General features: G+C 40.2%; 2 protein-coding genes and 1 pseudogene across 3 annotated transcripts in view; all 3 read right to left on the reverse strand.

The window, feature by feature from the left end:
- Positions 1 to 12,500, reverse strand: part of LOC149053031 (uncharacterized) — a 152,129-nt gene that overhangs the window by 122,727 nt on the left and 16,902 nt on the right. The gene's annotated exons all lie outside the window — the stretch shown is intronic.
- LOC149053037 (nuclear protein localization protein 4 homolog) overlaps positions 1 to 12,500 on the reverse strand; it is a 281,781-nt gene that overhangs the window by 42,005 nt on the left and 227,276 nt on the right. The gene's annotated exons all lie outside the window — the stretch shown is intronic.
- On the reverse strand, positions 5,926 to 6,623 carry LOC149053039 (uncharacterized; annotated as a pseudogene).

The following is a 12,500-nucleotide window of genomic DNA, read 5'->3' on the forward strand; positions in this document are numbered from 1 at the left end:
TATATAGTAAGCAAAATATGAATAATTCAAACAGATGACAGTATAAATATTCAACACCTAATCATCAAAAGATTAGCATGGAAGAGATCATAGATTTCTAGCGCTATGTTAGGGAAGGATGACCAACAAAAGGGGACAGATTTACGGGAGAATCGTAAGACAAGCTTACCTTTTTCTCCGTCGCCATTTTGGAAGCCGTTCAACGGTAATACCCAGTCCCCGCGGTGCGGATCTTTCATTTTTGAAGATAGCGGCGATGTTACAAATCCCTCGGGTCTTTCCCCGTGTATCTTGCATCGGAAGTGCAAAAGCGGTCCAATGCCCCCGTCCCGGGCCAAAAAGTTGGCGACAAAGGTCAGAAAATCCCGGGCTATTTCCCCGTATGTCCCCGGGGTCAACCCCCCCGGGATGGCCACTGATAAGTGCATAAGATGCATCATTCCTCTAACTTGGGACATGCTACATGATTATCGGCTGTAAATTTGAGCGGTGATTTGAGAAATTATCTTGTTCATCGATGCAAAATGTTGAGTAAACTAGGTTAAATAATTTTGCACGATACCCGGGGGCAAATGTGTGTAATGCTCATGCAAAATTAATTTAATTAATAGATCCTTAAAACATTTTCAAAAGTCATTTATTACGGCAAAACGATACGATTGCGTTACTTCAGTCGACAGCTTAAAGGTCAAACTATGAATGAAGCGTTGACGACTAGACTTATTACCAGACTTATTACAGATTACAAGGAAAAAAATCACATTCGAACTTAACAGAAACTTAGATCTTTTTATGAGCTTTCATAAAAACTTACAATAAAATCGCGTTTATTTCACTTTTATTCGGGGTTTTTTTATGAATGAGGGCTACAGTTCTTTGGTCAGCATTAGATTCCATCCACCAAAACCTCCTTGGTCGAGAGGGACTGAGATGGAATGATAGACAACTCATGACTTGTTATACTAAATGAAAATTACGATGCTACGACAACATGCCGACTTATCCCGATGACCTAAGTGTATTATTTGTTTGGGAAATTGCGTCAAAACTTTTTACTCAAGAAATGGTAAGTATTAATTTATTGTTCGATTGTAGTATTATAAAACATTTTACGCAATTTTATGCAGATATTTCACGTATTTAAAAGGTGCCCAGATGTTACGTAGTTTTGGTGGATGTCATTAGGGAACATCCACCAAAACTTTGACCAAAACCATCAACAATATATTTTTTTAATTTTATCTATAGCCACTGTTAGATGTTCAGGGAGACAAAAAATTTATACTACTAATTAGCAGTTAGTGCTCTGGCTAATTTATTTTTTATGGTGCACAATTACTGACCGACCAAACGTTCATAATTTATTAAACCGGATTTTTTCTGTTTATACATGAATAGAACTACCTTGTTCTCTGAAAAAAAATAAAATTTCTCGCATTTTCTCTCCAGCTGTTCTATCTATGCCGTGCTGGCAATCGAACCTTTCCTTCCCAAAATTAGGAAAGGCACACCAGTAAAAAACGAATTTTTGCTCCTTAAATATCTCATGCATCTTCCCCCAGTATTTTGTGACTTCTGTCTGAGGAAGGAGGTGTAAGCATTAAGTTAACCCGAATGATTCCACAATTGTGGTATCATCCAAGCCATGCCAGAGGACTTGAACTAGATAAACTAGTGAGAATGTACAATAGCGATAGCAAAGCTTTGTAATGCCAAAGAGCTATATCAATATATATATATATATACACCGGTGTTCCCGAAACTTTTGACAGCTTTAAAGAAAGAAAACTTCGTCGTCAATCCTGTTTCAAATTCCGCAATAAGTTTATGCGCCTCATCAACAGAATTTACGTATCCTAAATTATCTGCACGTCTACCATCAAGCAATGGTTCGCGACTTAAAATTCTCGCTATGCTGCTTCTGTTTGTTCCTCAAGAATCATGGGATTTACAGCTTCGGATGTTCGGCCACATCACTTGCGGATTTCCGAGAATCTTCGGTTATGTTTTGCAAGTCATTAAATATTCCATCTCAGTCCCTCTCGACCGAGGTGGTTTTGGTGGATGGAATCTAATGCTGACCCAGTTCTTTTTCCTTTAATACTTCCCTTAAATTAATCTCTTAGTTAATGATTAATAAATTTTACTAGTCACGCAATCAAACGCCGGCAACACTCGATCGAGAGAGATGTGGATTTATATGTAGTCATAAAATGCTTTAAAAAAATACTGTATTTTACGAGAGAAGCAAGCAAATAATCATAGAGATCTGCAGATTATTCTGAAATTTTTATCTAGCAGACAGCATGAACAACGCGCTTGAATAATTCCTACGGAAAGTCTACGGGTCACGCAACAGATGTTGGTTTGGCGGAGTTCTGCGTAGAAATGTTCAATGGCGGTAGGTGACAACGACAACACTATTTTAATATTATTTTCGGGATAGTAGCACAGTTTTTAGTTTGATGGAGCTATCGATATTTGCTCTCGAGCGAGAGCGCAGAATTTCTCGTCTGTAAAAGCCGAAGTTGTAGCACACCGGAACTTGTGATAATGTCAACCAACACGCAGCGTGTGGCTTTAAAATCCCCTGAAATGAGCAGTGATGACGACAAACAATCAAATTATGGACTAATGAGTGTTTTGTGTCGTACAAAAGCCATATTTGCTGATTTCAGCAAATCTCCAGAGTAATAAACGACAGAAAAAAGAAACGCTACGATTTTCCCATTAATTTTTCGCTTGCACGCATCTCTGTAAGCGTGAAATTCTCCATTCCTACGAAAATCTTGAAAGTTCTTCACATTTTTTAGCTTTCTTGCTCAATCGTCTTGTATAAAGAGCTAACAAAATGTAGGTTTATTTGGTCAAGTGACCGTCTAGATCCAGAATTGCGTGACTGGTGTAGTTGAGAGAAGCTCGTCACAGTCGCAAATTTAAAAAGGCATTCAACACAAAAATACGGTAGTGCCTGGAGATTTTTTTGATGGTTTTCAGAGATGAAATGATGGATTATAAAGGGAAATTAAGATTAGCGTTGTAGCTTTCTGGCAAGGGGTGATATTTGACCTCAAAGTTGCTAAATATTTGGATGAATCGAAAAGAAAGGTCTAAGAACACAGTCGTTTCTTTGCCTCTGTTGATTGACAAGCCGTCTATCAAATTGACTGATACTTGCGTCGAACATTTACTAAGGATGTAATAATATGTGTGCAAACCCTCAGAGTAATTGGTTATATAACATGGCAGTGAAAGCTTCATACATCTCACGTACTTTGAAGTGATTTCCCTGGTGAAAACCAAGAAAAACCGGGGGGGTTGTCTATCTCTCCCCGGAAAAAACCAAAACAGAAACCAATTTGTCTTCTTGAGTTTTGGGATAGATCCTTTAAACTGGCCAAATTTCACTGAAATCGGTGAGATGGTATGTAGCACGACTGCCTAGTGCTCTCGTGGACACACTCTTAAGCTTTGTTTTGAATGGGGTATAACCCTGTCACTGGCTAATGATGCATCACTTTGAGCATAACGAGGTGAAAGTATCTACCAAAAGATGGCAGACTAGCCCGCTATTTATTCCGGTGAGACTTTAACTAACAGCTCTAAAAGCCACGTAATATTTTCAGCACGATTAAGTTTCATGTCTCTCCATCCTCATGTCGTTGTACTAATTTTACTTTCAAACAAAATTTAGGTCATGATCAATATTTACAGTGAACTTTCAAATATGTGGTAGTTCTACTCTAAGCATGAAAGACGTCATTGTGGAATAGTGTTAATGTTCATATTCAGTGTTTTCAAACCTGAAGAGCTGTCTTGTTCACGATCTCGATCTGTCTCGCCTTGCGGAACCTCCATAGCTAAAAAAAGAACATAAAGGAAAATATTACTTATCTTCCCCAAGCGTTTCAGCGGTCAGTTCATTTTCCTAATTTATCAAGTTAAACAAGCCATAATGTAAAGGAAAAAATCGAAGGTTTCTTTGCACACCTTAATCTCAAAACAATCGTATGTTCAATTTAAAGAATTACGCTGCGGCTCAATTTAAATAGACGTAAGTATAGGTAGACGCCTAAAGGTAATTCCGTTGGATGCCTGGGAGCTACTAAGTGTAGCATTGAAAGAAATTGTGCAGTTACAGTGTACCATGATTAGTCATTTAGATCAGCCGAAGAAACCACTATAGAAAATTTTAGTGTTGAATAAACCGTGACTGTTTTTGTATTTGAAAATGGCGGAGAGTCGCAGCTAAAAAACTTTCTTCTGAAACAAACTGCCACTCCACCTCCTAATCTCCTCGTGTTTCTCAGTGCCTGTTTCATCCCTCCTAAAAGCAACAGCTCGGTAAAAACAATTTCCATCCCCGCTGACAGACTTCTCTCCTTTGAGCCGTGATTTGTTTATCGAAAACGTCAATATACACTTTAATACAACTGAAAGACTGTACCTAAGTTATTTCCTAGAGATTTGTAGTTAAGTTTGTGGTAAGAAAGAAATCGATTAAAACACCACAGCATAACAAATAAATTTAACTGTCTCCTTTATCTAATCAAAGAATCATGGCCAACCCGTGCATGATGAAACATAGTTGTGAACTTGTAGATACAGGTCTTACTGCAAAGCAAGGTTGCTCTTATTTCAAAAGCCAAGGTTCCGGAATATCACGAAGAGATTCACAATTATGGTAACCATCCAACTCCGCAGAATAATTAACCTATATACAGCCGACAAAAACAGCAAAAAATAGTAACCTGCGTTTATCGAATTTACGTTTGGAGAATTCGTTAAATTTAGCTGCTGGAATCCAAATCTTTCCTCGCCTGCACAAGCCAAATTCCACCATTCTCCAATCCTATGTCACTTATCGCCTCCTAGTAGCTCAATATATATTTGCATAGTAACGCAATGATCTTTGTTCAGACGGTTTTTTCCAGCTTGTATCTGATAAGTTTTCTGCCTCGGAACTAAAATACCTCCGAACCTACTTAACATGACCTCTAGATTTTTTGACTGAGTGAAATTATAGATATGCGGAAATGATTTTTATAGGTTTTCTTATGTCCGAAAATTATTTTCGTCTGCTTCTGATCAATCTAGCCGCCAATGTTTACATAAGATGAAAATCGATAAGATTTTACGTATTCCGGTTGGCTAGCTTTGCATTTTGTCCATGAAACGAAAAAGAAACCCAGCTGGGTTTTCACCATGGTTTGCCATAGGCATCTCACAGTAAAAGGGAAAATTCTTAGTTGCGAGCGACCGGGTACGGAGGGTATTTCCACCTACAAAGGTCGAAACAATCGATTTTTGCTTTATTTGACTAAACTGAATTCAAACATTCAAAAAAACGTGTCTATAAAAAAATTCTAAAATCTTTAAAAGCAACTGATTTATTTAGAAAAACGTATTTTCAAATGAAAGATAATAAATCAAGAAGGTGTCATAATCTCGGACCTGGGTGAATCCTCTGAGGAAGTGTCGCGGCAACCGACAAAAAAATTCACTCGTAGAAGTTCTTTGCTTATAGAAAAATCTTTGCTCACGGAAAAATCAAGAGCGGAAAAAAGTCCTTGGTAAAAAAAAAAAGAGAAAAAGAAAAAAATAAGCCCAAAGAAGAAAGAAAGAGTACCATTCTGTAAAGAAAAGAAAAATTTTCTTTGTAAGAGAGACTTGTAATGACGAAGCTCCACGCACACAAAGAATCGTCGTCCAACCAAACTTTGCTATACATAATTCTTATTAATTCATAATACATTATCAACCGAAGCCGATTTTTTGCAAAAATGTTCCTAGCGATGACATTGATAAACATAAAAACAAAAGATATTGGTTCAATGTTCATCATCGATAAATTCTATGTCGTCACGACAACTATCCTTTTTCGTTCAGGGAAACTACATAGATCTGCATCGAATGTTTATCAGTTCAAGCCCAAAAGGACACAAAGTCATTCATCTACGATGGAGGGCGCCTAACACGAGCTAGCCGTGAAGGAACCGGACTTGCTGAGGGTAGGGTGTTTAATTATATAGGTTTGCGGGATCAAAGCAGTCGCTTTTGACTGTCCTCCAGTGGGTATGTCATCTCCCTCGTCTCCTCCGTGGGCTTCAGTAGCTTCAGTGGATGGGCTGACTAAATAAACTTTTCAATGTGGCTCGAATTGCACAGTTTGGTGTTTCCCTCCTGATCTTTTTTGAGGATTACATTGCCCTTCTTTTCTACCACTTTGTATGATACTGGTTCAAAGTTGGGAGACAGTTTGTTGTCACGGGTCTTGTTGAGCAGGATGTGATCTCCCTCGCCAATATCACTGTATTGTGCTGACCGCTTTCTGTCTGCATACTCTTTCTGCCGAAGTTTCCCCCGCGCGTCTCTCTCGCGAAGAGGCTGTTGCCAATGGGCCTCGGTGATTCTTTCACTTGGAATGGTTACTCTTGGAAGTTTGTCATTGAGGCGTCGACCCATCAGGAGCTCGGCTGGGGACAACCCAGACACTGTGTGATGTGTGGTTTGACACTGAAAGGAAATTTCGTAATGCCCTTTTCCAGTCTTTACCTTCCAAAGTAGCGATTCTTTTTATCTTCAGTAGAGTCTCGTTGCAGCGCTCGACGTCACCATTACTCTGCGGCCAGTGGGGGATTCCTTTCCGGTGAACTATTCCTAAGAAATCTAGAAAGCCTTCAAGCTATGTGGAGGCAAATATCGGGTCATTCTCACAGCGGACACTTTAAGGTATGCCATGTGTTTGAAAAATACCCTACATGGCTCTTGCGACGTGTGATGCATCTGTCTTCTTCGACAAGATGACTTCGGGCCAGCGTGAGTAGTTGTCTACTACTACGAGCAGGTGTTTTCCGCTGGGAATCCCCAATAGGTCGACGGCGATGTCAACCTATAGAACTTTGGGTAATGTTGTGGACCTGATGGGTCCGACTAGCTGGCAAGGATGACAGGCTTTTACTAATGTATTACCTGCTTATCCATGCTGGGCCACCATGCCTTTTCTCTGAGGCGGACCTTTGTGCTTGTCATACCTTGATGACCCTTATGTGCGAGTGTATGTTTCCAGAGGCTTCTGGCATTATGATACGGTCACCTTTGAGGGGAAACTGGCCAAGGACCCGCAGTCCTTCTACCAAAGCTCTGTATCTTGTGCCCGTTAAGTGACTCCAGTCTCCTGAGGTAACAGCTTGATTCATCAACTATAATGTGGAATCTTTTGCAGATACTTGCACAACTTGTTGGGGTGTGAGTGCTGCTGATGTAGCTTCACTAGCTATCCTGAAGGCATATTCCGTGATTTGATGTGCATCTCCTTGAGCTGGATCTACTGGGAGCCGGCTTAGGGCATTCGCAGAGTTTTCTTTCCCCGAAGTGTCACTAGAAAACGAAATTGCTCGCGTATAACAACCATATTTCAATACCTGCTAATGGGCGTGTACTCTTGACACCCAGAACGGTTACCAGCGGCCTGTGGTCTGTGCGGAGCTCAAACTCGATTCCATACAAGTGGAGGCAAAATTTTTGATAGGCGCAACGGACAGCTAGCGCCTCTCTCTCGAACTGAGAGTGCCTCTTCTCCTCATTACTTAGCTTGCGGCTGGCATAGCACACTGGGCTGTATGAACCATCCTCTTGTTGTTGTTCTGGGACTTCTTCAATGCCAACAAGTAAGGCTTTTGTTACAAGACAGATCTTAGCATCTTTGACGAAAGAAACCATGACTAGGGCATTTGTTAGCAACTTCTTAATATGTTCAAAAGCTTATTCTTCCTTAGTACCCCACTTCCTGGACTTGCCAATGCACGTTAGGTCCCACAAGCGGCTCGATATTGTCGAAATTCCAAGGAGGGCAGATCCCGGGAAGCTTCTCTCTTTAGATTGATTTTGGGGTTTTGGTGCGTCAACAGTCGCTTCCACTCTCCTCTTGGAGATATGCAGCCCCTCTCCCGTGAGCACTTCTCCCATGTACTCCAAGCTCAGCTAGCCCATGTACTCCAAGCTCAGCCCATGCTCTTCAAACTTGCGTCTAACGTTGTCGAGGTTTTCATCATGTTTCTTGTAGTCACGGCCAAGTACTCTCACATTGTCATGCAGGTTGTAAGTGCCGGGGCAATCCTTTAGTATTTGCCATTTAGCGGTTGAATCTTTTCTGTTGCCAAGTTGACGCCAAAGAAAAGTCGCTTATATCGATACAGGCCATCCGGGGCGGTAAACGTGGTTACGTCATGCGAGTCAGGGTATAGCTCTATTTGATAAAACGCCATGTTTAGGTCGAGTTTCCCGAAAACTTTTTCCTCTGAAATCTCCTGTGATGTTTCTTCCAATGTGGGAACTGGGTGTTTCTCCCCGAGGATTGCACGATTCGCCTGTCTCATATCCAAACAAATGCGAATATCTCCGTTGGGCTTCTCTACGGCAACAAGTGGGTTGATCCAGTTAGTGGGAACATTGACTTTTTCAATGACTTCTAGTTCCTCTAATTGTTTCAACTTTGCTGTCACTTTCTGTCTCCTGCTAAATGGTATTCGGCGAAGGGGTTGTGCCACAGCTGAGACACTGTCATCTTGGTGTAACTTCATGTGGTAAGCGTTTAGTTTGCCGAGGCCCTCAAAAACTTTGGGAATTTAACTTTAAGAGCAGCTTTGTTGTCTAGAGGCTGGGCATTATCAATGTTTGTACTGCAGTTCATAACATCAACTCCAACCTTAAGTATTGCAAGGATCTCTGATGTTTTACGACCTAGCAGGGTTGCAGCCTGCCCTGAGACTATGTAAAATTCTGCAGTGGCTGACATGTCAGGCTGTGGTACAGTGACTCTCAACATACAGCTTCCCTTAAGCCGCGACAAGTGGCAAAAAAAGGCGCGTAAAACAAACGACAAACTTCATTGGAATGTTTTTCGATTTTTTAGGCAAGAAGTTAAGCGAGTGATAAGAATCGCAAAAAAGGAAAATGTTAGCTCCGAACTATTAAAGGGCAACGGAAATACAAACTCTGTCTGGAAAGTTATAGATGCCTTCCCAACAAAGATCCACCACTGACTACTGTCGAAGATCCTGTGGTCCAAGCGAACAGATTTAGCGATTTCTGTTTTGGTAGTGGTGGCTGCAGCCGCTAAAGCCAAGGCCCTATGCGATCACAATGGAAGGTAAGCTAAAAATAACAGCAGAATACTGAAAACCATTAAAGTATCTGTAAAGTATTTGACGTCTTTCTCGATAAGACGACTAAATACAATTCGAACACCTCAAACAGGTCTTAAGAGGAATTTTCAGACAGTGATATGGTGATAAGTATTCTTGTGTGTTCTTCAAGCTTCTTAGCACAGATTTCTAATCTAAAGATCTAAAGTGATCAGAGGCGTGATAAACGGAAGCGCCTCTTTAAATGGTACAAACTCTGTAAAGTCTTCGGCACTCGGTTGTTCCGCCATTTTGAGAGAAATACACTCCGCTGACTAGCTGTTGCTCACCGGCTCAGAAAAACTAATCGATAATCTCGCATAGTGATTTCTTTCTCTCAGGCAACAATTTCTCATTCTCAACAATCAATATCTATTTCTCGGTATATTGCTACAAAATATTTTAATGTGTGTTTGACATAACAGCTTGAAAGGGTCCAAAGACTCGCATTATCCATCATTTCACCAGAACTGCCATACCATGACTCTTTAGACAGGCACGGTTTAGCTTCGCTCTATGACAGACGCATTAAATTATGTACGGATCTGTTTTTGTCTGTCTCAAATCCATCTCACAAATAATATAATTTGCTGCCAGATAGGCATTTTTCAGCTTACAATACTAGACACCGGTGCGTTTTTAACATGCCGCGCTTTCGCACTGACCGTTTTAAATTTTTCATTTATCCCGACTATGTGCGCGTGTGCTAACCTAGATTTTTAGCTATTCCACTGCTGCATATTAGCTATATTAGTTATATTAGTAATTTTATTTAGGTCTTAGCATTTTTGTAATAGGTAGTCTTATATAGTCTTATATAATCAATGATTGTGAAAAGCACGCAATTCAGCCTATGGCTGCAATGTATTTTATTTGATAATTAACTATCTATCTATCTATCTGTCTATCTATCTATCTATTTATTTATCTATCTATCTATCTATCTATCTATCTATCTATCAGCTTTGAAACATGTTTAAGAGTGTGTCCACAAGAGCACTGGGCATGCCATCCCACCGATTTCAATGAAACTTTGCCAGTTTAAAGGGTCTACCACAAAACTAAAAAAAGACAAACTGGTTTCTGTTTTGGTGTTTTCCGGGGGGAGATAGACCACCCTCAGTTTTCCCGGTTTTTACCAAGGAAATCGCTTCAAAGTAGGTAAAATGTATGAAGCTCTCACTGCCATGGTATTTAACCAATTACTCTGAGGGTTTGTACACACATTATTACATCCTTAGTAAATGTCTGACGCAAGTATTAGTTAATTTGATTGACAGCTTGTCAATCAACAGAGGCAATTAAACGACTGTGTTCTTAGACTTTTCTATTCATTTAAATATTTGACAACTTTGAGGTCAAATATCTCCCCTTGCCAGAAAGCTACAGCACTAATCTTAATTCCCCTTTATAATTCATCATCTCATCTCTGAAAACCATTAAAAAAATCTCTGAGCACTACCTTACTTTTGTTTTAGATGCCTTTTAAAATCTGCGACAGTGGCAAGCTTTTCTCAACTACACCTGTCACGCAATTCTGGCTCTAGGTGGTCACTTGACCAAATAAACCCACAGTTTTTTAGTTCTTTATATACGATGATTAATCAAGAAAGCTAAAAATGTAAATAACTCTCCAGAGATTTTGTAGGAATGGTAAATTTCACGTTTAGAGAGTTGCATGTAGGCGAAAAATCGATGGGAAAATCGTAGCGTTTCTTTCTCCTGTCTTTTCTCCTGTCCACGTCCAGACCGTGGATGACGGGAAACTCTGTCCCCTTCATTTGAAAGGAAACATCAATAGCCCCATAAAATTCATTAACTGCGTCATTTTTCCAGAAGGTAAGACTTGAAAATTTTTTTTCCACTTTCCACCATCAAGAAATTCCACGCAGAAATAGTATTTGTAGCGTGACTGCGTGACCTTTCTTAAGCAGTAACAATTGTTTATCTTTTTTTTCAAGAAAGCACTTCTAGAAAGTTCTTTAACCTTCTGTTATTTTATTGGCCTGTTTTTCGGCTGCAAATATTGTCTGCATCTGCTATTATTTTCGCTGAATGTCGTGGCCTTTCCTGCGTGTACGTGCGAGCCAGCTGGTGTACAGCACTCTTTCGAGTTTCTTTGCGTGGTGTCAGGCTTAGGTGTGTAGGTCTGGCTTTCTTTATTTGTATTTTTATTCTCTCTCTCGCAATATCACACATGTATGATTTTTTTTAATTCCCTCAGTGCGTTCCCTCAGATTTGAAAGTAGGCTATTAAAAGTCAGTATCGACCAGAAATGAAACCTTTTCTATCACTATTTGTTTCAAAGAACCCCTGTTATTTATAACTTTATTTCTCAAGAGAATAATTTTATTTGGTTTTATTTCCATTAGAAAATGAAACTAGGTCCCGATAAATTTTTTTTGTTTCGTGACTCCCAAAAACTGTGTTTGCGGCAACATCAGTTGAGAAGTCAAAAGCAATTACGCCCGAGAAATTCGCTTTCAGCTTTCTGGCCAGACAAGGCGAATCCATTTGTTCAGCGTTCTAAGACCTCTGTAAATAGAGACATTACCTGGACGAGGATGTAAGATGTTGAGGCGTCAAATATTTACACTAAATCTGTGACCCTCAAACGGATCATGTACTCGTACATGTAACATCCGAAAAATGTCACGCATGTACAACACCGTAAGTGCACCAGGAGAATTCTTTCCACTGGCTTCAATAGTAAAGAGACAAATTACTACTTGTATATGAGCAAGCTTATTTACCCTAGTTGTGAAACTCCTTGATGAAGTCTGCTATTGTCAGACGAAACGCGTGGGAGATAAATACAAGTTTTTATTTTCTCAGTTCGTGTAGTGATGCTCATTGGGGACCTTTAGCAAAGCAATACGGCGACGGCAACTAGGACGTGGCAAAAAAAAAAAGATTTAATGAGCAGAACAATAGTTAAGCACGTGCATTTAAAAACTTTGTACATTTCTTAGCCGTCCTCTGCAAAATAATAGCGTGAAACCATCAAGATTTTCCGAGAGAGGAAACCCCGACGGCAAATTGATTAAGTTTCTATTTGGAACTCAACGCCGCTCCCCTACGTTATACTGTGGTTAACTTGCGGCGCCGTAAGAGATGGTGAACACATCAAGTAACGACAGAGACGACACCGGCCAGAAAGGTTGTCTAAAGGCCTATTTACACGGTACGACTTTGTCGCATGCGACAAGCTTACGACAGGCCTACGACATGACTTAGGACAATTTACACGCGCACGACATTTTCACCTACGACATGCCAAAATCGCGTGCAATTCCACTCGTTTCGGCCGCGGT

The sequence above is a fragment of the Pocillopora damicornis genome, chromosome 1 (assembly GCF_964200805.1).
Source record: "Pocillopora damicornis chromosome 1, jaPocDami1.2, whole genome shotgun sequence".
Classification (NCBI taxonomy): domain Eukaryota; kingdom Metazoa; phylum Cnidaria; class Anthozoa; order Scleractinia; family Pocilloporidae; genus Pocillopora; species Pocillopora damicornis.